This window comes from Crocodylus siamensis, chromosome 8 (assembly GCF_052110815.1).
Source record: "Crocodylus siamensis isolate JL-2025a chromosome 8, ASM5211081v1, whole genome shotgun sequence".
Classification (NCBI taxonomy): domain Eukaryota; kingdom Metazoa; phylum Chordata; order Crocodylia; family Crocodylidae; genus Crocodylus; species Crocodylus siamensis.
The window spans coordinates 70,615,471-70,638,586 of record NC_143402.1 but is presented as its reverse complement, the minus strand read 5'-3'; positions in this window follow the sequence as shown (position 1 = coordinate 70,638,586).

Below are 23,116 nucleotides of genomic sequence, written 5' to 3'. Positions count from 1 at the left end.
TCAAGATCCTTTTCCGCTTGCATGCTGACAAGAGGGGAGTTCCCTAACCTGTAGGTATGGTGCCAGTTGTTCCTCCCCAGGTGCATCATCTTGCTCTTGTCTGTGTTGAAACCCATCCTATTCTCGTCCGCCCACCCTTGTAACCTGTCTAGGTCTGATTGTAGCCTGTTGCATCCTTCCAGTGTGCCCACATCCCCCCACATCTTAGTATCATCAGCAAATTTGAACAGGGTGCTTTTTACCCCCTCATCCAAATCGCTGATGAAGATGTTGAACAGCGCGGGCCCGAGGACCGAGCCCTGGGGGACCCCACTGCCCACGTCCTTCCAGGTTGAGAAGGACCCATCCACTACCACCATCTGGGTGCGGCCCACCAGCCAGTCGGCGACGCATTTGACTGTGTGGGTGTCTACGCCACAGCCCCCAAGTTTCTTAATGAGAACAGGGTGAGAGACAGTGTCAAAAGCCTTCCGGAAGTCCAGGAAGACTATATCCACTGCTACCCCTGCGTCTAATGATCTGGTGATCTGATCATAAAAGGCCACCATGTTGGTCTGACAGGACCTTCCACTGATGAACCCGTGTTGGTTGCCCCTAAGCATGCAGTCCCCTGCTGGCCCCTCCTGGATGTGTGCCAGCATAATTTTCTCAAACAGCTTGCCTAGGATCAAGATAAGACTAACCGGCCTATAGTTTCCCGGGTCCTCCTTCCTCCCTTTTTTGAAGATGGGAACCACGTTGGTCCTCTTCCAGTCCTCCAGTACCTCACCAGAGCACCACGAGTGCTCATAAAGTTGTGCCAGGGGACTTGCAATGACCTTGGCCAGTTCCTTTAGAACTCTAGTGTGGAGATCATCCGGTCCGGCTGACTTGAATACGTCCAACCCCTCGTGAAGATCCCTAACTAAATCCTCGCTAACCCATGGCCAAGGTGTGCCTCCCCCTCCGCCCAAGGGGGGCCCAGCAGGGAGGTGGCTGTTCTGGTCCGTTCTTAGGAAGACGGAGGCAAAGAAATCGTTAAACATGTTAGCCTTGCCTTCTGGTGTGATGACCAAATTTCCCAACGCGTCCTGCAAGGGCCCCACATTACCCGGGACCTTCTTTTTACCCCCTATGTATTTAAAAAAGGACTTCTTATTGTCCTTAATCTGGGAAGCTAGTCCCAGTTCCATCTCTGCCTTGGCCTTCCTAAATACCCCTACATCCCCGAGCAACTACAGAATAGTCCTCCCTGGTGATGACCCCTTCTTTCCATTGGGTGTAAGCCTCCTTTTTAGCAAGGAGACATTCCCGGATGCTTTTGGTGAGCCATGGAGGCTTGTGTGCTCTCCTGCTCCCTTTGATCCTCGTTGGGATTACCTTCCTTTGGGCTTGGAGGATCGTCTCCTTAAGGAGCGACCACTCTCCTTGGACACCTGGCTCCCCTCCCCCCCGGGACCTCAGCACTTCTCCAACTATCCTCCTTAGCTCGTTGAAGTCTGCCCTCCTAAAATCTAGGGCCGCTGCCTTGCTGCATGCCTTTGCCACCTTGCACTGGATGGTGAATTCCAGCAGGCAATGATCGCTGTCGCCCAGGTGGTCGAGCACCCACAGCCCCCTCACCAGGTCATCACCCGTGGCCAGCACTAGGACCAACAAGACATCCCCCTTGGTGGGGCTGTGCACCTCCTGGGTTAGATGGAGGTCGTGCACTCTGTCTAAGAACCTGCATGAATGATCTGACCTGGCTGACTGCTCTTCCCAGCAGATGTCCGGGAAGTTCAGGTCCCCCATGACTACCACATCCTTAGCCTTCACTACCTCTGTGAGCTGACCCAAGAAATCCTTGTCAAGCTCCTCTCCCTGGTTGGGAGGTCTGTAGTAGACTCCCACCGTTAAGTCTCTTTCCCCTCGACTGCCTTGTACGCTAACCCAAAGCACTTCAGAGTGCCCCTCCCCTGACTCCTTGCTAATTGACGAGGATGTGTATTCCTCCTTAATATAGAGTGCCATGCCCCCACCTCTCTTTCCTATCCTGTCCCTCCTGTACAGCCTATAGCCCTTGACATTCACCGCCCAATCATGCGTTGAGTCCCACCATGTTTCCATAATCCCCACTATGTCTGGGCTGGTGTCAGCCAGCAGGAGGGTGAGTTCCTCGTGCTTGCTACCCATACTACGAGCGTTTGTGTAGAGGCATTTGAGGCCTCCTGTGGATGTGTGTACTGACCCCCTAGTCCCAGCATTACCCTGGCCCCTATCTCTTACCTTTTTATTCGCTTTGCTCGTTGGGCTGGGCTGGGCTGTAGTTGTGGGTGCTGTTTGGTCTGGCAGTCTGATGTTTCCTCCGCCTTCATCTTCCCCTTCCACCGACGAGCCTAGTTTAAAGCCCACTGGAGGAGGTCCGCCAACCTAGAAGAGAACACACGCTTACCTTTAGGGGAAAGGTGGAGCCCATCCCAGCATGTCTCTCGTCGTGATGTGTGTGTATGACATAACACACACTAGAAGAAATATTTGAAACAACTTGTACACATCATTGCCTTCTACACAGAATGCACTGGGGAAGAAGAACAGGGATCACGTTTTCCGAAGCGTGTAAGTGACTTAGGATAAGTCCGCTATTCTAAATGGGCTTAAAAGCTTAGGAGTATGCTGCAACTTCCAGAGACGCTTCTCCCAGTCCCACTGGTACAGGTTTCCAGTGAATAAGACCAAATAGGAACCAAATAGACTTTATTCACGGTTGGTTGGCTGGTTAGTCCACAGCAGTGGGATTGGGCGAAGTGTAACAGAACATTAGTGTAGTCCATGGCTTTATAAGTTACTAGAGATGAGGTGGAGCTTTATAGCACATCAAATGCTCTGCAGATACTCTGATTCCTTGGTAAAAGGAAGCTAGACACTTAGTCCCTGCAGGTAAGGAAAACAGGCACTTCAGCCGTTACTGCAGAGTAAGTGATATGCTGTAAGGGCCTACCCTCCTTCACCTCGCAGTTACTTGTTCATTTGCCTATATCCTAAGTCTCATTTAAGATTAATTGCACTTAGGTTCCCAAGTACCTACATTCATTTTTATCACATTCCTAAGGGAAATTATTCAGGAATGTGTGTTCAGAAATCACCGTATATTTCACTTAATTTTACTTTGAAAATGAACTGTACTAAACTGGAAGAATGTTCTTATTTAAGAGTAAGAGTATCCCCATACAAAGTTATTCAGCAATAACTACTGCACTTTAAATTCACACTCCACCTTAATCTGAAGCAATTTTCAAGTATACAGACGATTCACTTGCACATTTTTTTAAATCTGCATATCATTGTGGACAGGTCAATGGAAACTTCAATTATTTCCTAATTGCTCCTGACAAGGATTCCTGTGCCTTTCTCTGAATTATCTGTACTAACCATTGTCAAAAGCAGGACACTGCTTGTGTGTCAATTCATGCAAATCTTCCTTCTATAGGACAGTAGGAATTTTGCTGGAACTCAGACTGCTCAGAATCCAAACAGGTACAGTGTCTGTCCAAATCTCTTCACCCAAGTCTGTGCAACTGTTTTGGAAGGATCACATCCAGGTGAATGAGCTATTTATTCTCCAAGCAAGCCAAGTTATAAACCATTTTCTCTTCATCTTGACACCATTAGTATGGCAGTTTAGACATGGAAATGAACTGAGACCTGCCCCTCCAACGTATTTCAAGGTACAACCACAAGTAGCATAACTTCTCTGTAAGTAAGTATTTTAGATATGAACAATTTCTATTAGATTGTATAGTCATGTTAATTTAGTAGAAAACACATGGCAATTGCAAATCCATTTCTGCACATATGATTACTTATATTTATAATGAAAATGATGCCCTGGTTGTTTACTTTCCAGGAGGGCTGTGTAAAGCTTTGGTCTCTGATTTGATTTGACAGACATTTGGTTTGATTCAGAGGCCAAATCTTTTAATCCAAATCAAATCAGAGGTCCCACTCCTGTGGGACACTCCATGCACCCCAGCATCACAGCGATCATGAGCTGCACTGTTACCTTCAGGTATATAGAAAAAAGTTTTAAAGCTGTGTCTACATCTGAATCAGCTTTGAATCTTCAGATTCGGATTCGGCGAATCAAATCAGGGACAGTGCTCTGAATCGGAATTGAATAGGCCCCACTTCACACACCCCTACTTTCCAGCGAATACCACTATGCTTTGCCCCTACACTGGGGCGAAGTGACTACAAAATGCTGATAAATATAACTCATCCACTCACACCAACAGGATCAATTTACACTCATTTTGCCCAGGTGTACATGGCTATACAAGGAAAATCAGACCCAATTTATTCATTTCCTAGTTTAAACCAATTTAGAACCTGCCCCAGGTGCAGGCTGTTTTGGACAAATAGCATGTAAAAACTTTCAGATCCTCTCCTGTCAAACACTGGCACAATACAAAGATGGCTCCAAATCATGAAGACGTTGTGAAAAGATCTATACCTTTTCATTAACTCTTTCACAGAATTCTGAGTTACCAGATAATTTTGGAGGAAACAAAACTTATTCCACATTTCTGAAGGCTGGAAATCTTTTGTGGAAGACATAAATATTAGGGGGCTTAATTCAGGCCTGTTCTGCCGGGTGCTATGGGAACACATATAAACCAACTCTGGAGATCCTTCCCATAAACTCTGCAGTCTAAGTACATAATGGTAGACATCAGGTAGCTTCAGTGGAGACGGGGAAGTAAAAAATGACAATGAAGACCTTATTAGCCTAGTAAACAGCAGTCACACCTGCTGAGCCATCACTAGGGCTTTGTCAGTTTTTCAAATGGAGGGGACTCAAAAGCTGGATGTGAACAACAGCTAAAAGGTAAAGAAGTGCCATTGAGGCCTACTGGGGCAGCAGAGGCAGGGATCCATTTTTCCTTTAACCTTAGTCCAAGAAGTTGATATTGTCAGAACCACACTCCATTTGCCTTTATCCCCAGGTAGCTCCCAATACTTATTGGACAGTAGGCTGGGTAGACCTCAGGACAATGCTGGAAGTAGAAACAATGAGAGGAAACCCACTGCCCACACTTCAGATCAAGCCCAGGTTTTCCCAGTCCATAGCCTAACAACTGAGCTATGTGACTCTCTTGACAGCAATGTAGTGACTTTAAAATATGTTCCTCCTTAGTTCATGAACCAACATCACCCAGTTTTCAAAGAGGAGGAAGGGGATAGCTGAGATGGTTTTGTCCTTTTATTTTACTCTTTGACAATATATTTCCATAATAAAAAATATTTGTAGGATAAAGATTCCAATATCTTGAGGTGTATGTATATGCTTCATAGAATAATATTCTAAATTGTCTAGAAGGGTTGGTGTTGTCACTGGATTTATGACCCAGATATTTTATTCCAGGTGGACTCAGACCCCCAGACTGACCACAACCCTTCCATTCAATAGTCCATTTGGTATTTTATTGATACACAATGATACCGGGTAAGAGTAATGCAAACAATTCTATATCTACTAGTCCTAGAGCTGTCATCAGAGTGAGCGTATGTCTGGCCAGTACACAAGCTTCACTCTGAGGTTTGCTTTTGAATGTCAGGTGTCAGCAGCCTGGAGGTTGGAGGTCAAGCACCTGCCCTCCTCCAAGTGGGGACAGCGAGACAGGCTGCTGGTGTGCCCTGTGTCCATGGTGGCCTCGGGTTCCCCTCCTGGGGCCACTTTGCTTCTTTAAAATCCCTCTTTTTGTATCCTTTGTATCCTTGTATCTTTTTCTATCCTTTTCTCCTCCTGTGGTGTCTTTTCACCTTAGGCATCACTTATTGGTGTCTCTGGGATCATCAGCATATTCCTTTGTTTCACAAACCCATCATCCTAATTTGGGTTTCCTAATCCACACATCCTTAATTTGGGCTTTCCTAGTCTTCTCCTAATTTTGTTTGTTCCCCAAAACTGGAAAGCCCAAGGGCCCTGAAATTGGGCACTGTGACCTGGTGTCACCTTATCTTATATTATGGAACAGTGTAGTACATCCCTTCAGTTTCCTAGCCTGAGAGTGTCTGCTCACTGCTTGCCCATAGTAGACACAGTGGGCCTTGGAGGAAACCCTCATCACAAACAGGCTTTTTAGAAATCAGTTAACCCTTGCTGTTGCCCTGGACCATTATTCTAATGCATATCTACTTTACTGATAGCCAATTCCCGCCCCCCTCTAAATACCCATTTTCTAGCCACCAGTTGGCAGTACCTCTATTATCATCCACACATTTTATGAATAACTGTAGTCTCAAAAAAACCTTTAAGTAAACTAGCTGATGCATTAAATATCACTTAAAATCAGGAAACATTACTGGCTTATTTAAAAAAAAATAAAAACCTAAAAAACTGTAGTGACTTGGAGTAGAGAGAAGCAAGGAAAGGGTCAAAATACCTGAAGTAGTTAATCATGAACTGGCTGCAGCTGGAGTACTGCATCCAGTTTTGGGCATTGCACTTCAGGAGGAGTGTGAAGGCCTGGAAAGTTTTCAGAGGAGGGCCACTCATCTGGTGAAAGGCCTACAGAAAACCCTATATGGACCAATTGGGAGACCTGAACCTTTTCAGCCTCCACAAGAGGAGGCTGAGAGGTGATCTTGTGGCCACCTACAAACTCCTCAGGGAGGCCAGCAAGAAAGAGGGGATACAATGTTTACCAGGGCACTTGTCGGGGTAACTAGAAATAATGGCCACAAACTGGAAGAGAACAAATTCAGATTAGACATCAGGAAAAAATTCTTACAGTGAGGGTTGCCAACATATGGAATAAGCTTCCAACAGAGGTGGTGTTGTCCCCTTCCTTGGAGGTATTTAAAAGAAGATTGGACAGACACCTGGCTGGGGTCATCTGACCCCAGCACTCATTCCTGCCCAGGGCAGGAGGTCAGACTCGATGATCTAGTAGGTCCCCTAACATCTATAAAAATAAAGGACAAAACTATTTAGACTTGTACTCTTCGTCTTAAGCAAGGTCAGGAAAGCAAACAAGTTTACAATGGGTTTAAATGCTAATATTCAACAAGATCATGATTGATTCCAAGATTTAGATGCAAAACCTCATTTGTTGTGGTGCTTTCAGAACAGCTGTTTAAACCATAGCATGGTCTTTGATAGTTTGATCAATACTAGTTTAAGTAAAGATAAAACTTGCTGCACAAAAAGTCAATTTTGTACACAAAGAGGTGATTTCAGGAGTTTTCTAAACAATTTTTACTACAATAAAAGTGTTTTACTTCTCCACTTCAGGATAGATCGATTGTTAGACATATACCATCTGGTTTTTTTTCTGAGAAGCAGGCCAGAAAATATATATAAAACTACACAGTAAGATTGAACAATAATGAAATGAAGCTTACAATAAGACCGATCAAGGGCTGTGTGACAGAATTACTTTTAGGGCAACATATTTTATCTAACTCGGAGCTGCCTCAGTATCAGCTTGTGGATGCTATGTAGCTCTTCTAGTTTTGCCTTTGATATTGTGCTGCAGACCTAAACTGGTCAACATATAAAAACATGAGACAAAAGGGATTTTTTTTTAACAGAATAAAGATATTTGATACCTAAAACACAGAGAGAGAAGGGTGTAACCTCCATGAAGAAATCTTAGGTCCCAAATAGTTTTAAAAACATGCAGAATTGCAGGCCAAGTGCAATGACATTTATTTCCTAAAATAAATTACCATTCTCCAGTAGATATCCCCATCCAGGACCACAGTACAGATGGCAGAAGGAAGGTTGTGTGTGGAAGCTGTTGTTCTTCCCCTTCTTCCCATCCATTGAAACTGTTCTTCAAGACCTGTCACCTGTTCCTGTTTTGGGTTATTACTGGCAATATCAACAGTCTTGTGTTGTTCGTGGTGTCTTTTGAATGAGGTATTAGCAGATGTCCTCACCTTCTGAGGTGGCAAAGACCCCACATCACTTTCTGAGAAAGCAGACATGTTATTCTAGTTTTCAGCTCATGTGAGCTTCCCCTTCAGTTTCCGATGACTAAGGGATTATTTACTATCCCCAAATGTTGTGAGGTTTTGCAGCAAACTCTTTAGCGGGTATCACATTTCATCTTAATTTACAATTCAAGTGGCCCTCATTCAAAGGTGGTCACTCATTTTAATCAGAGAATTACCTCTGTACTACACAAGCCTGGTTTCCCCTTGCTTTTCTAGCTGAGAATTGTGAGTTTGTAACAGGCTTATGGAATCAAGGCAAGGAAGTTATCAGCAGAGGTATTTAGACAAAAGGAACAAACCCCAGAACATTTTTAAGTTTCTTGCATGATGATTCTCTCTCTCTCTCCTATTTTGGATATTTATCTGTTAGTGTTCCCCATATTTGGGCCTTCACATGTTGAGAGGTGAGTGAAGTGATTTCTAAACATGATGTGGAAAGCTTGATTCCAAAGCCTGCAATAAAGTAGATGGGAGTTATTTTGAGAAAGATGAGCAGAATCAGTCCTGCAGCTAGCAAATGGCTTTGCAATCCCTCTATGTGAAGCCATTTATCATAAACAGTTAATACAATTGGTAATGCAACGTTCAGATGACTTTGAGTTTGACACTACTGCTGCTGCCCAGATGACAATGGTTCAAGTTTGTTGTGCGCTCTTTGGTTCATCTAATCTTTCTCACCAATTAATCCCTGCGAGTCTCTTTTTTGGGTCTGCATTTGGCTTGGGAATGTGCCTGTATCCTATCTTGTAGGGCTTTCTGATTTTTAGCGCTGCATGATGCGTTCGAGAGCCTTCAACCTTCTCTCGCCGGTTGATTTCTCAAAAGCAATGGTACCATCACCTGCTGATCTTCTATTCCTTCCACGTCACATGGCAAAATGACAACATTTAACCATGGACTCTAGGTTAAGTATCTTGCCTAGAACCAAATCCACCAACTGTGTCATCCTACTCTTGCTACTAAAAATCTCAGATATGGGATGTTTTTCAGACACGCATACTCTGGCTGATGCTGTACTCTCCCTAGTCCTTCTTTATAAAACCTATCTGAGTAGTACTACCTACTTAACAACTCCATGCTGTTATCTTTTGTCTCTCTCAACCTTCCTTTGGGTCCCGGCATATTAGACAATAAACCAGCATTGATTCACCTCTCCACAAGAACAAGGGTTTCCTTCAGGCAAATGTTTATGTCAAGTTTCAGCGCATGAAGTTCCACACCAGGATTCCAGAAACTTCATGACTGTCACAGACCCATAAGGACTCAAGATTTGCATGCATTATTGACAGCAAAGAAAAGATTTAATGCTCTGTGTTTTGGCTTAGGGGACCAGAGTCAAATATAGTAATTTCATCTACGAAGGCTATTCATCAAGTCCTTTTCACCAGTTTGTGCTTCCTTGAACAGAGGAATTAAGCAAAATAAAGCCAAAAATGGAGGATAAATGCCAGTTATGGATGCTTCGGGGTTGTCAGAATTTTGCAAGGTAAGGGAGTTTTCCTGAGAGAGATTATAATGAAATGAACAATCAAAATGTCCTTACAGGAATGCCGGTCAAAGTTTTCGGGTGGTAACCATTGCTTTAGGCCAATAATTTCTTCCTCTTTAAAAACACAACACTAGCAGTAGTTTGTATCGATTTATATACCCCTGACCTTTGGAAAGAACCATACTCAAGTACTGTCAAGCAGATCCCCAGAGTTAAAATTTGTATTAAAGCCAGCTGAGAATGTACTCCACTGACATGAAAAGATAGTTGGGGTAGGCCGTTATGGGTGCCATTCTTACTCTTGAACACGACACAAACTGTGACTTTTAATGTTTTTATCATCATTTTTTTGTCTCCTCAGCAATCCATGTAATTGCTGTAACATTGTGTTAGTCTGTCTTAACCGGAGCACATACTTTCTTGAGGCTCCTGAAAAATAAATAGTCTCCAACAGTCTCCAGTGGGAGCTCTTCTTTGAAAAGCCATCCCAGACCTCTGAAAACTTTGCTACATCTGAATGGAAAGGGCTGAATCATGTGCACTGAGCATCCGATATCTAAGGTAAATACAGGATTGTCTAGCTTTAAGGGATTTTGAAGGATGTTGTATGCAGTCAACTTAATCTGTCTTACTTTGGTCCCCTATATATAAATGATGCACAGAGCTGCATATATCTTTTGAGCAATTCTGCCGGTGCTAATGCAGTAATATCGCTGGTGTCACAAGTCTATTGTAGACATGAGTGACAGTGACATACTGGAGGTACAATTGACCCAAGCCAGTAAATACACATGTGGCTGTACTGCCCTAAGGCAATAATCAGCATTTGTCACAGAGTTCACAGGACTAAACACTGTGTGAGCTTGTCTGCCGCTGCTGGCATGTTCTTTGGCTTGCTCACTTTTCCTCCCCACGGGTATGGTACTGATGTTCAAAAAGGCCTCCCCTCACCCTGTCATGCCATGGCATAGCATGATGGGCATGAATTCTATAGCACTTCATAAGAGTAGGGGAAAAGGATGAGACTTCATTGAAAAATGGGTGTCAGCCTTTGCAATCGAAGGCTAAACTCTCACATGCATCAGAACCTTTGGACGTCTATGTGGTGCTCCGGGGCGGGCTTTAATTCGAGCGGCTCTTTGAAGTGCCCAGTGTCTGATGCATCAGCGTCCCTGTGCTTCAAAATGCTGGTGGGGGCACTTTATCTAAAGCTTGTTCAACATGCTTTAGATAAAGCACCCCACCTCCATTTTAAAGCACAGGGGTGCTGATGCACGAAGCATGGAGGCTGGCTAAATGGTGGTAATTACCATACTCCATCCAGCTTGATTGAGTCTGCTCTGACACTGTAATTATAGCATGTTGGAACAGCCCCAGCGCTCATGTAGAGGCATCCTTTTTCCCCCCAAAACCAGCTGCTGGAAACTGTTGTGCACATTATGTGCAAGAAATATGGTAACAGCAGTTTCTGCCAGTTAGGAGCCAAAGCAAAAGAAAAATCTGAATACAACTCATGGAGAGCAGAACAACGAGTATCCTCAGCTCCCTAGCTGCTGCTGCTCAGTTACTCACTGCAAGGAAGGGTCCTTTCTTCTTCATTATGCTTTTCCAAACAAGGTGTACGTTATGTTCTGGGGTGTGTTATATGTGAGAAAATGTGGTAGTTTTAGTAAGGACTTAAGAAAATGCCCCTCAATCAAGGCCTCCGCTCCATACTTTTCATTTGCTGTTATCTGCCATCTGCATTCCTCATGTCCAGATATGATCTTGGCATGGTCTACCGCAATTTGAGTTCCATTGCGCTGATTTTCCATTCCCACAAACGTATTTATGCACCTCACAATCTTTACAAAGTATTTCCTGACAATTCTGGTGCTTCTGGACAGGAAGTCATGAGGCTGTAATTTAGAGAAAACTTTTACAAACAGACTTTCTAATTGCACCTTCTTGTGCATCTCAGCATACCAGGATGCTATGAGGCAAGGCAGCCATAATCTACCTTGACCATGCTTATAGCTGATTTGGGTGAACTGAGCGATGCAAACAGCTGGTACTCACCAGTGAATTCAACTTAGGAAAATAACGTGAGCTGGAGTTACTCTTTTGATATAAATACTGAAATTGTTTTTTCTTTGCTTTACGGTCTGAGCCAAAGCCCATTGAAGTCAATGGAAAGGCTCTCAGTAGGAGCCAACATGAATTAGGAATGTGCTTGAAGTTCAGAAACACTTAAGCATTTTGCTGAATTAGGGCTTTAATCGTGGTTTGAGAGAGATTTAAAATGGTGGATGAGAGTTCTTCTCATTCTTTTAATTTGTAAGGTTTGATCTTTTCCAGTGACATTTCTCTAGATTGACCTAAATGGAGAAGAAGTCAGGTGGCCAAAGTTCCACTAAAATTCAAAGATGCAGAACCACATCCTGAATGTCAATGAGATGGCTACTGCGGCAGAGAAAGGAGGGGGAAAAGAATAATTTGTTAAATTACCAAGGTAAAAATGTCACGATGACTTCATGTCTAACCAATCTGAAAAAAAATTACACAGCTTTATTTTTAAGAGGCAGAATTTCTTTCTTGAGCTTTGGATTTGGTCTCCCATTTTTATGCATTTCTATGAGATGTAAATCTATCACATTAAAATGACTTGGACTACATAGGCATTCAAAGCAATGCATAAAGTAAGTTTGAGCTTCACTTTCTAAAGTCAAAGAATTGCTGTTCTGGAAAGAAAAAGCAGAAAAGAAAGTAAAAAGAAAGGGGGAAAAATCTCTTGTCTCTTGCAGTTTTCAGAATGAATCTGAAAAATAGGGTTGTATTTGTTGAGTAAAAGTTCATTTTGCAAATATCTTCAAGGTCAGTATGCAGCAGTTTACACAGAAATTATTAGACTTAGGCCAGTCATTCATTCAATACTAAAAGCTTCAGCAAAACTTTTTATAGCATTAAAGAAAAGAGAGCAGAGTCCTTTTCAATTAGAGGCAGGCCTAAACTGAACTTGGACCCAAATTTTCCCAAGCTTTAGATGTTTCAGGCCCAAGATTTTTGCTCAGTTCTTATAGACAAATTAATGGCTAAATTTGAACTACTCTGCAGGAGTCTTAAAGAAGACACGACAAATCCTTACCATGGAAAGAAAGCCATATGGATACAGAACTTCAGTAGGGGCTTTGTCTCATGTTGCACTTGGGACGCATTAACTGCCCTTAAAAAACTAGCGTCCACACGTTTAAAGAGTAAAACACGTGTGAAGTGCCATCATATAGTAGCACAGTTAGTACTTTTCATAGAAGGGGTATCTCCAGATGGTATTAAGTAACATGATTTCAACTGTCATGGGACAGAGATAATATGAGAAATCTTCACTGGGTCCTGCACAGTGCCAGGGCTGGGACTGACCAGCAGCTCTTTGTCAACTGCACAGCTGGCTCCAGCCTGTCCAGATTAGTTAGTATTTCTGTGCGACTGCTCCAAAAAAAAATTCTAACTTGTAGCAATACTTACTATGATCTAAATAAAACCCATGCTAAGTGCCCCGTGCAACAAGGTCACTATATCTTCCTTGTGCCTATGCCTGTAGAATGGAGTAGAAGGAGCCTTGGCTCTCCTTCCTCCTAAAACATTAGGAAAGATAGCTATGTCTGAGCAGGGGTTGACAATGTATGGCCCCATGGGGCTCTAGGGCCAAGCCTGTGTCTATGCCCATGCTAGGGCTGAGCCATGCCAAGGCAGGGGAGCTGGAATCTGTACCCGCACTGCTGCCATGTCTCTCTACATCCCTCGCTCCCGACGGGGGTGACCTCTTTTCCTAACAGGAGACCTAAAAACCTTTCCATCAAAACAACCAAAAAAACTTGGTTTTATGGAGAACACATAACACCTCTAAAACATCTTAGCTTATCTATCAATAACCTTCTTTTAAACTATCTGAAGCAAGATTCATTTGAACAGTAAAATGCTACCTACTTGATTGCACAGAAGTGCCAGGAGCATACAGTGGCTGTATTGAACTAGATTTTCACCTTCCAAATCAGTTTGCATTGGATTTTCAACATGCAATAACTGAAAGAAACAAAAATTCAAAATGTTACTAGTTAAATTGCCTTGAAATCAGGGCAAGGACTGAGGATCTACTTCTCTGCTTTACATTTTGTGCAGTCATGCCAACAATGCCAAAGGAGAATTCTCAGTTCAGGTATACCAGTCAGAGACATTCACAGCCACTTTGAACAGATGGAAATGACTGTTGAAGGTGTAAAGCAGTTGAAATTCATGCCCCAGGTGCTGGAGCCATTTTCTCCCCCAGACTTGGTTTTTTTGTTTGTATGTTTCTTGTTCTGGTTTTTTGAACTCGTGAACATCTCCTGTTGGGTGATACTGCAAGGGGTCTTTATAAATAATTAAAGAAAGAATCCCAATGGCTGTCTGTTGTTGGTGTTCTTCATGCATCATTTAATTGACCCTTAGCAATAACAGGCCATGGAAAATCAACAGGACTATGAACTTCCAGGAGGCTAATGAGACAATGAAGAACAACAATATAAGAAAGAAAGAAAAATCAAGAGTCCAACTGGGTGAAGATTTTCTGGGTTTTATTTCAAGTCTTGTGGCCTCACAGGAGCTCCTTAATGGACTGAATGATTTAAAAGGTAAGAACAGTTTAAAATTAGGACACGATGTAATAAAGAGATAATATTGCCTGATAATTATGTTAAATGAATATTGATTCCAGAAAGTTAACTTCAGGCCTCCTCCCATCCTGCCTACCATACACAAAAACATGTCTGCCTATAAATTCAGCTAACTGTTTGTTGCAGGGCCAAGAAATAATTAGACAGTTAAAGTGGAATTAGGGATGGGATACCTATAAGCAACATGGCTTTCATTAAAGAGTAGTTAAGGGTTTTGTGAAAATCACAAATCATTGGCTATGGCTTACCAATTCAGTGGCAAGCCATTGTGAACAGCGCAAATAGTATTTTTTTGCTCAGAGCCCAGTTCATACTTCCTTTTCCCATTGAATTCCATGTCAAAACATCCTTTGATCCTAAAACACTGGGAGAAGGATCCATCCCACATTTTAAGGTGGAAGATTATAAACTAGGAGTAAAAGCAAAAACACAGATTCGTAGCTTAGGAGCTCTGTACTACTGACTTCCATTGAGATTTAGACATGTAAGGGCTAATTATGTAAAGACATTAAGGCATCTAAAGATGTAGACAGAAAATCATTGTTGCTTACAGTTAAACTGTATCGCCTGTGGTTTCAATCAGAATGAAGTGACTTCCAAAAATACTACTAAGTACTTACTTGTATCAGCAGGTATTGAAAAAACCTTTGCCCCTTAGTACCACTTTGAAACAAGTGCTGAGGGCCAGATTTATAGTCTACACGTTGCTGTTGGGTACTTGTTGGGATTTGTTTTTATGCCTAAGCGGTTTAGGCACCTGACTCCCATTAAAGCCAATGGGAATCTCCTCCACCTCTTATATTCCTGGTAGTGCCAACAACGAGGAGGATGGAGATGATAGGTGGGCTTATTTGAATCTTGTTCACATCTTTTCCTGAAGATACTGTACCTAGGGGCCTGATCATATCAGTTGCTTCTCATCTCTAATTAATGGAGCGAGAAGAGATTGCAGGATCAGGGCTAACTTAAATCTACAGGCAGCAAAGCCTGTTTCACTTCTGTTTTATTGAGCCCTGTTTATATAGCAGGACCAGTTCTTTTTCCGTTTTTTTTTTTACATAAGTACTTAAAATTCTCACCTGGTAGAAATAGGTGGAGTCCCATTGCCTTAAGGGGGAGATACAGTCTTCTTCCCTCTAGATATGGCAAGCCAACACTTCCCCTAGGCACCAGATACACTGAAAATTAAGCAAAACCATTTAAAAAAAATGGCAAATTTAACTGATTTTTCATAGTCATTTCCAGTTAGTCTAAAATCATGTCACAATCACAGTCATGTTTCTTCTACCAGAGGCAACTTTGCTTCTCCACTCAAATCCATCAACAGCTTTGGCTCTCACAAGGGACAAACTTTAAAAACATCAGCAAGCAAATGCTGTTCACATACCATAGTCAGGACATTTTAATAACTATTGAAGCACAATCTGTAACAAATCTTCACCACAGAATTATGTCTCTGTCCTTAGAGCAAACATAGATTTGCTAAGTGATGTAACAGCGATGTGTTTAATAATGCTAGTATATGCCTATTCACTTTAGATTACATATGAAGTTTGAATCATAGTCAAAAAGTCAGACTCGGACAGGAGATGGGGTACCTATGCCAAGCAACTGGCATCTTGGAGACATTCATGCGTGATCATGTTGCTTAGCTGCATTTTCCAGAGGGTCACATGACCTAAAATTTTCATTGCACCAAAAAGAAGGAAAGTGTGGTCTAGATGGAAAATGTTTTCAGTTCCATTCCTACAAAACTAAGATGACTACCTGTCCTGTGCAACTCAGTCATCCTTGTGGAGCCTTGATATTATGAATAACTCTCCTCTTTTGATAGAAAGGGAGTAGAGAGTTTGGAAAAATCAAAATTCTTACAATCTGTCTTTAAATGAAACATCTCCTGTTTAGGAAGATATATCAAAGATGCTGTGGCAGGGCACTTTTGGTGCGTGTCGCTTTAAGACATGTGAGCAGGCTGTGGAGCAGCCAGCAGGTGTGATGCAGCTCACTGAGGCAGGCACATGACCAGAAGGAGATTCCTGGATTGGAGGATTGGGCTGAACAGCCTCACTATAAACCCAGGCCCTCCTAGTTGAGTGGGCAGTTGCTGCAGGGAGAACATCACCCAGCCAGAGCTGCTGCTCCCAGGACACCTGGATGTTAAAGGTAGAAACTATGGGGATGAAGGAAGTTCCTGGTCCTGGGGAATGACCTAAAACTACACCCTGCTAGGATTGGATGGTGTGGTGGGGCTGCCTGTGGTGGGGTGGTCCCCTGAAAATGCCACACCTGAGGGGCAGTGTAGTGGGCCCAGTAAGGTTGTGTGAGAAAGCAGTAAGAAGGCTGTGTAGAGTAGGCTTTGCATGAGTTGGCCTGAAGGACTGCACATGGGCTGCATAGAGTAGGGTCCATATGAGGGGGCCTGAAGGACTGCACATAGGCTGGCTTTGATTGAGTCAGTTGAATTTGGAGCAGCCCGAGAAGGCAGACCAGTATGAGAGGGAGAGAGCTAGCTGCTCATAACTTGACCCTCAAGCTATTCAATGCTGGGGCTAGGACCAGATCAGTCAAAGGGCCAGAGTGCCTACTGTGAGGGACACCCAGAAGCCAGGGGTCTGGGGTTCCAACTGGTCTGGAGGTGAGGCCAGGGCCTGTGTGGCCAAAGGCCCTAGGGAGTCCCACGCCCAAGAGGAAGAAGGGTTCAGGGAGCTTGGCAGCCCATTATGAGTGTTGAGTAAACTGCCTGAGAAGGAGGGATCCAGGTGAGGTCTGGATGTCAGGCAGGCATGAATGAAGTCCATCTTGGGGCCTGAGCTACATAATGATGCCATCTGCGAGGCACAGAGCATGGTGTAGGGATGGTACAGGGCCATGTATTATGCCCATGGCATCAGGCATTAAATGGGCAGCCTTCCCACCTTGTAAGCATCTATTAATTGGTTACATCAAAGGCATGGCAAGTGGGCAGATCGCCCTAGACAGGTGGCCAGGCCAATGATTTGACCAGCCATGAGATGGCCCCCTGTCACAGATGCCAAAAAGACTTGAACAATAAAACGCGTGACTTCAAATGAATCCTTCTTCTAAAGCAGTTGTGCATATTAATAATGAATTCAGCATTTGAGTGCATTTCATTTACCCTTAGAAAATAAAAGCTCATATCAAACTAAATAGATCTTATAAAAACTAAAAGTCCATACTTAACCACCAGGTTGTACAGTATATTCTACACCCACCTGCTTCCTTTTACATCTTACTTTCTGCTATTAAATTACTCATACTCTATTCATCCTAACTTCTTTTTTTTTTCTTCAGATGACAACTTTTGCTCAGTTAATTTTCCTTTTATGGGCAGAGCACAAAATAGTCTAAGCCTCAACAGATTTTTTTCACTAACAGAAAATAAATGTTCTATAAATAATATTTGTCCTAACCAGACACTGCAAATAAATATTCATGTAAGGCAATGGAGACACCTCAGGGCAAGCAGGGCGAGGATTTAACCTCTCTCACGTAGAGTCTGATGCTAAAGGCTTTTTCCTGTGGCTGAAAATTCATCTGCCTCCACAGATGTGAGGCACTAGGAGAAGAACAAAAGTGTTGTATTCCTATATAATTAAACAACTTATACAGTAAACTGGATATACTATGAAAGTCCATTAAATTTCTCCCATCGGGAACTCAGCAGCCTTCAGTTTCAATACGTTATTCTTAAAAAGGCTAGTTTCGGAGATGAGACACTACAATGATGGATGCTCTGGGGAAAAAAAGAACCTATCAGGATGGATAAGGAGGAGACTTCTATATACTGGTTAAGTCTTACATCTGTGAACACCTTTATAATCAACCAATATCTGAACAAGCCTCCTAGGGTTGTATGAAATTTGCATATATGAGTAATTATGTTTCTATATTTTGTTCTGGCTCCGATTTCTTTTCCCCTTAAAGAAAGAATTTCTGCCCCTTAAACTTGGAAGATGCATTAGATTTCATCAAAGCCAGAAAGGACAACAATAGATCTTAAAAGAAAAGTGAGGAATAGTTTTATACACAGCCACATCTCCCTATAAAATCTTCTTAATCCTATGTTTAAAGGAACACTTTCTTAACATGACAAAAGCTTTGTAGTTACTAGTTCCTCCCGTAGGTGCTAAGGCTGGTCTATGGACATTTATAACTTGAAATTCCTGGTTAAAATAAAGATTACCATATTTTCTCCAGGAACTCCATGAAATTGTGTGTCCTGTCTTGTCTCAACCTTGCCATTTTTAGCAACCAGTAGACAGATTATAATTGGGTTCTGGTATCTGGTGTTTTCTTCCAAAAACGTAAGGATGACATTTCTCTACAATCTTTCCTGTCTCAGTTACAAAACTATGAGGGTACCTACAATACTAGCTCTGGTTAAGGGCACATGCTCTACTTACAACCACAAAATGAGAGAAAGAATGGAATCCTGAATGTCTTCATTACTCACGCAAGATAGCAACATTTCATCCTGAAGTCATACGTAAGGGAGACAAAATGCTCAGCTGAAAATAAATGACTATCTGCAGGCAATCCAGGGTGTGAGAGGAAAGCCAGGACTTTTGTCTTAAAGTATGGACATTATAGTGTCTGGCTATCTAAAAATAAACTTGTGCTATTGAGAGGTGATCAATCGTGGTATACAACTACCTTTATAAAGAGAAAATGTCTCCTTATGAAAATGAATAGGGCTCTCTTCGCAAAGATACGCATAATATACACCAATGGCTGGAGGTAAAAGCTAGACCAATTCAAATAAGAAATGGCATGCTTCTTAAAACTGATGGGGAAAACCACTGGAACAAACTGCCAGGGGAAATGTTAGATTCTCCAATTTTTAACCTTTCCTTATGGGGACTTAGTACCCTTATGGAAGATACAGTTCGGTCAAATGCAAGATATTACAGGACTAAGAGGATTCAATTCTATGGCCTAAACATCTATCAATCCTCAAATCTTTCTGTTCTCCACTGCAAGAAAAAGGCTTCAAGTGACACACAGAAATGGGATGAGCTCCTATACCATGGATAAATTTATCTTCTGTAGACTTATTATGGTCTACACATTTTCACGTATCATAGTCTCTTCTATATTACCTCAACTTCTAAATCTCATGCTATTGCTTTTAAATTTTAGTTTAACTAGTACAAAGACTAGTAGGTTCTCTTCTAGGTTGGCGGACCTACTCCGGCGGGCTTTAAACTAGGCTGGTCGGGGGAAGGGGAAGATGAGGGTGGAGGAAACATCAGACTGCCAGACCAAAAAGCACCCACAACCACAGCCCAGCCCAGACCAATGAGCAAAGCGAATAAACAGGTAAGAGAGAGGGGCCAGGGTAACGCTGGGACTAGGGGGTCAGTACACACATCCACAGGAGGCCTCAAATGCCTCTACACAAATGCTCATAGTATGAGTAACAAGCAGGAGGAACTCACCCTCCTGCTGGCTGACACCAGCCCAGACATAGTGGGGATTACAGAAATGTGGTTGGACGAAACGCATGATTGGGCGGTGAATGTCAAGGGCTATAGGCTGTACAGGAGGGACAGGATAGGAAAGAGAGGTGGGGGCGTGGCACTCTATATTAAGGAGGAATACACATCCTCGCCAATTAGCAAGGAGTCAGGGGAGAGGCACTCTGAAGTGCTTTGGGTTAGCGTACAAGGCAGTTGAGGGGAAAGAGACTTAACGGTGGGAGTCTACTACAGACCTCCCAACCAGGGAGAGGAGCTTGACAAGGATTTCTTGGGTCAGCTCACAGAGATAGTGAAGGCAAAGGATGTGGTAGTCACGGGGGACCTGAACTTGCCGGACATCTTCTGGGAAGAGCAGTCAGCCAGGTCAGATCATTCATGCAGGTTCTTAGACAGAGTGCAGGACCTCCATCTAACCCAGGAGATGCACAGCCCCACCAGGGGGGACGCCTTGTTGGACCTAGTGCTGGCCACGGGTGATGACCTGGTGAGGGGGCTGCGGGTGCTCGACCACCTGGGCGACAGCGATCATCGCCTGCTGGAATTCACCATCCAGCGCAAGGCGGCAAAGGCATGCAGTAAGGAAGTGGCCCTACCTTTTAAGAGGGCAGACTTCAACGAGCTAAGGAGGATAGTTGGAGAAGCGCTGAGGTCCCGGAGGGGAGGGGAGCCAGGTGTCCAAGGTGAGTGGTCGCTCCTTAAGGAGACGATCCTCCAAGCCCAAAGTAAGGTAATCCTGACGAGGATCAAAGGGAGCAGGAGAGCACACAAGCCTCCGTGGCTCACCAAAAACATCCGGGAATGTCTCCTTGCTAAAAAGGAGGCTTACACCCAATGGAAAGAAGGGGTCATCACCAGGGAGGACTATTCTGCAGTTGCTCGGGGATGTAGGGGGGCAGTTAGGAAGGCCAAGGCAGAGATGGAAGTGGTGCTAGCTTCCCAGATTAAGGACAATAAGAAGTCCTTTTTTAAATACATAGGAGGTAAAAAGAAGGTCCCGGGTAATGTGGGGCCCTTGCAGGACGTGTTGGGAAACTTGGTTGTCACACCAGACGACAAAGCTAACATGTTCAACGATTTCTTTGCCTCCATCTTCCTAAGTAGGGACCAGGACAGCCACCTCCCTGCTGGGCCCCCCTTGAGCCCCGGGGGAGGCACACCTGGGCCAAAGGTTATCGAGGATTTAGTTAGGGAGCTTCTGGAGGGGTTGGACGTGTTTAAGTCAGCTGGTCCGGATGATCTCCCCCCTAGAGTTCTAAAGGAAATGGCTGAGGTTATTGCAGGACCCCTGACATGGCTTTATGAGCACTCGTGGTGCTGTGGTGAGGTACTGGAGGACTGGAAGAGGACCAACATGGTTCCCATCTTCAAAAAAGGGAGGAAGGAGGACCCGGGAAACTATAGGCCAGTTAGTCTTACCTTGATCTTAGGCAAGCTGTTCAAGAAAATTATTCTGGCACACATCCAGGAGGTGCCAGCAGGGGACTGCATGCTTAGGGGCAACCAACGTGGGTTCATCAGTGGCAGGTCCTGTCAGACCAACCTGGTGGTCTTTTATGATCAGATCACCAGATCATTAGACGCAGGGGTAGCAGTGGACATCGTCTTCCTGGACTTCCAGAAGGCTTTTGACACTGTCTCTCACCCTGTTCTCATTAAGAAGCTGGGGGGCTGTGGCGTAGACACCCACACAGTCAAATGGGTCACCAACTGGCTGGAGGGCCGCACCCAGAGGGTGGTAGTGGATGGGTCCTTCTCAACCTTCAAATTTGCTGATGACACTAAGATGTGGGGGGACGTGGGCACACTGGAAGGATGCAACAGGCTACAATCAGTCCTAGACAGGTTACAAGGGTGGGCGGACGAGAATAGGATGGGTTTCAACACAGACAAGTGCAAGGTGATGCACCTGGGGAGGAACAACCGGCACCATACCTACCATTTAGGTAACTCCCCTCTTGTCAGCACAGAGGCGAAAAAGGATCTTGGAGTCATCATTGACTCCAAGATGAACATGGGTCGGCAGTGTGGGGAGGCATTTAGGAAGGCCAACTGTACCTTGTCATGCATCCACAGATGCATCTTAAGCAGGTCCAGAGAGGTGATCCTCCCACTCTATGCGGCACTGGTCAGGCCGCAGTTGGAGTACTGTGTCCAGTTCTGGGCGCCGCACTTCAAGAGGGATGTCGACAGCATGGAGAGGGTCCAGAGGAGGCCACTCGCATGATCAGGGGACAACAGGGCAGGCCCTATGAGGAGAGGCTATGGGACCTGAACCTGTTCAGCCTCCAAAAGAGAAGGCTGAGGGGGGATCTTGTGGCCTGTTATAAACTAGTCAGGGGGGATCAGCAGGTATTGGGGAAGTCACTGTTCCCCCGAGCACTGCCAGGGGTGACCAGGAATAACGGTTACAAGCTGGCAGAGGGTAGGTTAGGTTAGATATCAGGAGGCGCTACTTCACAGTCAGGGCGGCCAGGGTCTGGAACCAGCTTCCAAGAGAAGTGGTGCAGGCTCCTACCCTGGGGTTTTTTAAGAGGAGGTTAGATGAACACCTTGCTGGGGTCGTTTGACCCCAGTACTCTTTCCTGCCATGGCAGGGGGTCAGACTAGATGATCTGCTCAGGTCCTTTCTGACCCTAGAAACTATGAAACTATTTCATTGCTTATTTTGCCTTACAATAAACAACAAAATAGAACTAATCACTGTTCCTATTTAGAAGTTAGTAAAGTCTGATACATGGGCCCCAATTCAGCAAAGTCAATTAACTTACTTCGATGAAACAATACTAAGCATGTCTAAGTGTTTGAAGGATCTGGGTTTTATATAAAGCGCTAATGAGATCCTGTCCTGATAAAGACCAACCATCTAAGTAGTTGTCATTACCATTGCTGCTAACTAATATTGTCTTCACGGTCAATTCATAATAAGACAATTTGGTCAGCCCTACATAGAAGATAAGGAAAAAAGGCCACCCTATCCTTCAGTGAAACTCATTATTTAAAAGTGAAAACCAGTATATTCATATTCCCCCTTCAGTAGTTCACTGAACCAAAGCAGCACTGTCTTGAGCCTTTGACCATACAGATCAACCTTCAGAGCTTATTTGGCAAACTACATTTCCCGCACTGGAACTGGATTTGGCATTTGTGGTTCCCAATAAATATGGGAGAAATCTACCCTTGGACAAAGAGGCAGCTCAAGCCTATGCAGCACTAAATCCTAGTTAATCCCTACCTATGTGGAACTTAAATGACTCATAAGCATTGTGCTGGCCCTCTGCACAGATGCAGATGTGATTTTTATCATATGAGAATAAACGAACTACTTTTTAAGAATCCTTATTTTTTACCTTGAAAACATAAAACTCCATTAGTCAATTCCCATCCATGATCCTAGTGTTTTCTCCTCCTAGTCCAGGATTTTATGATTTTACTTTCCTAAAAAATGTAATAATCGTATATATATTTTTAAGAAATGA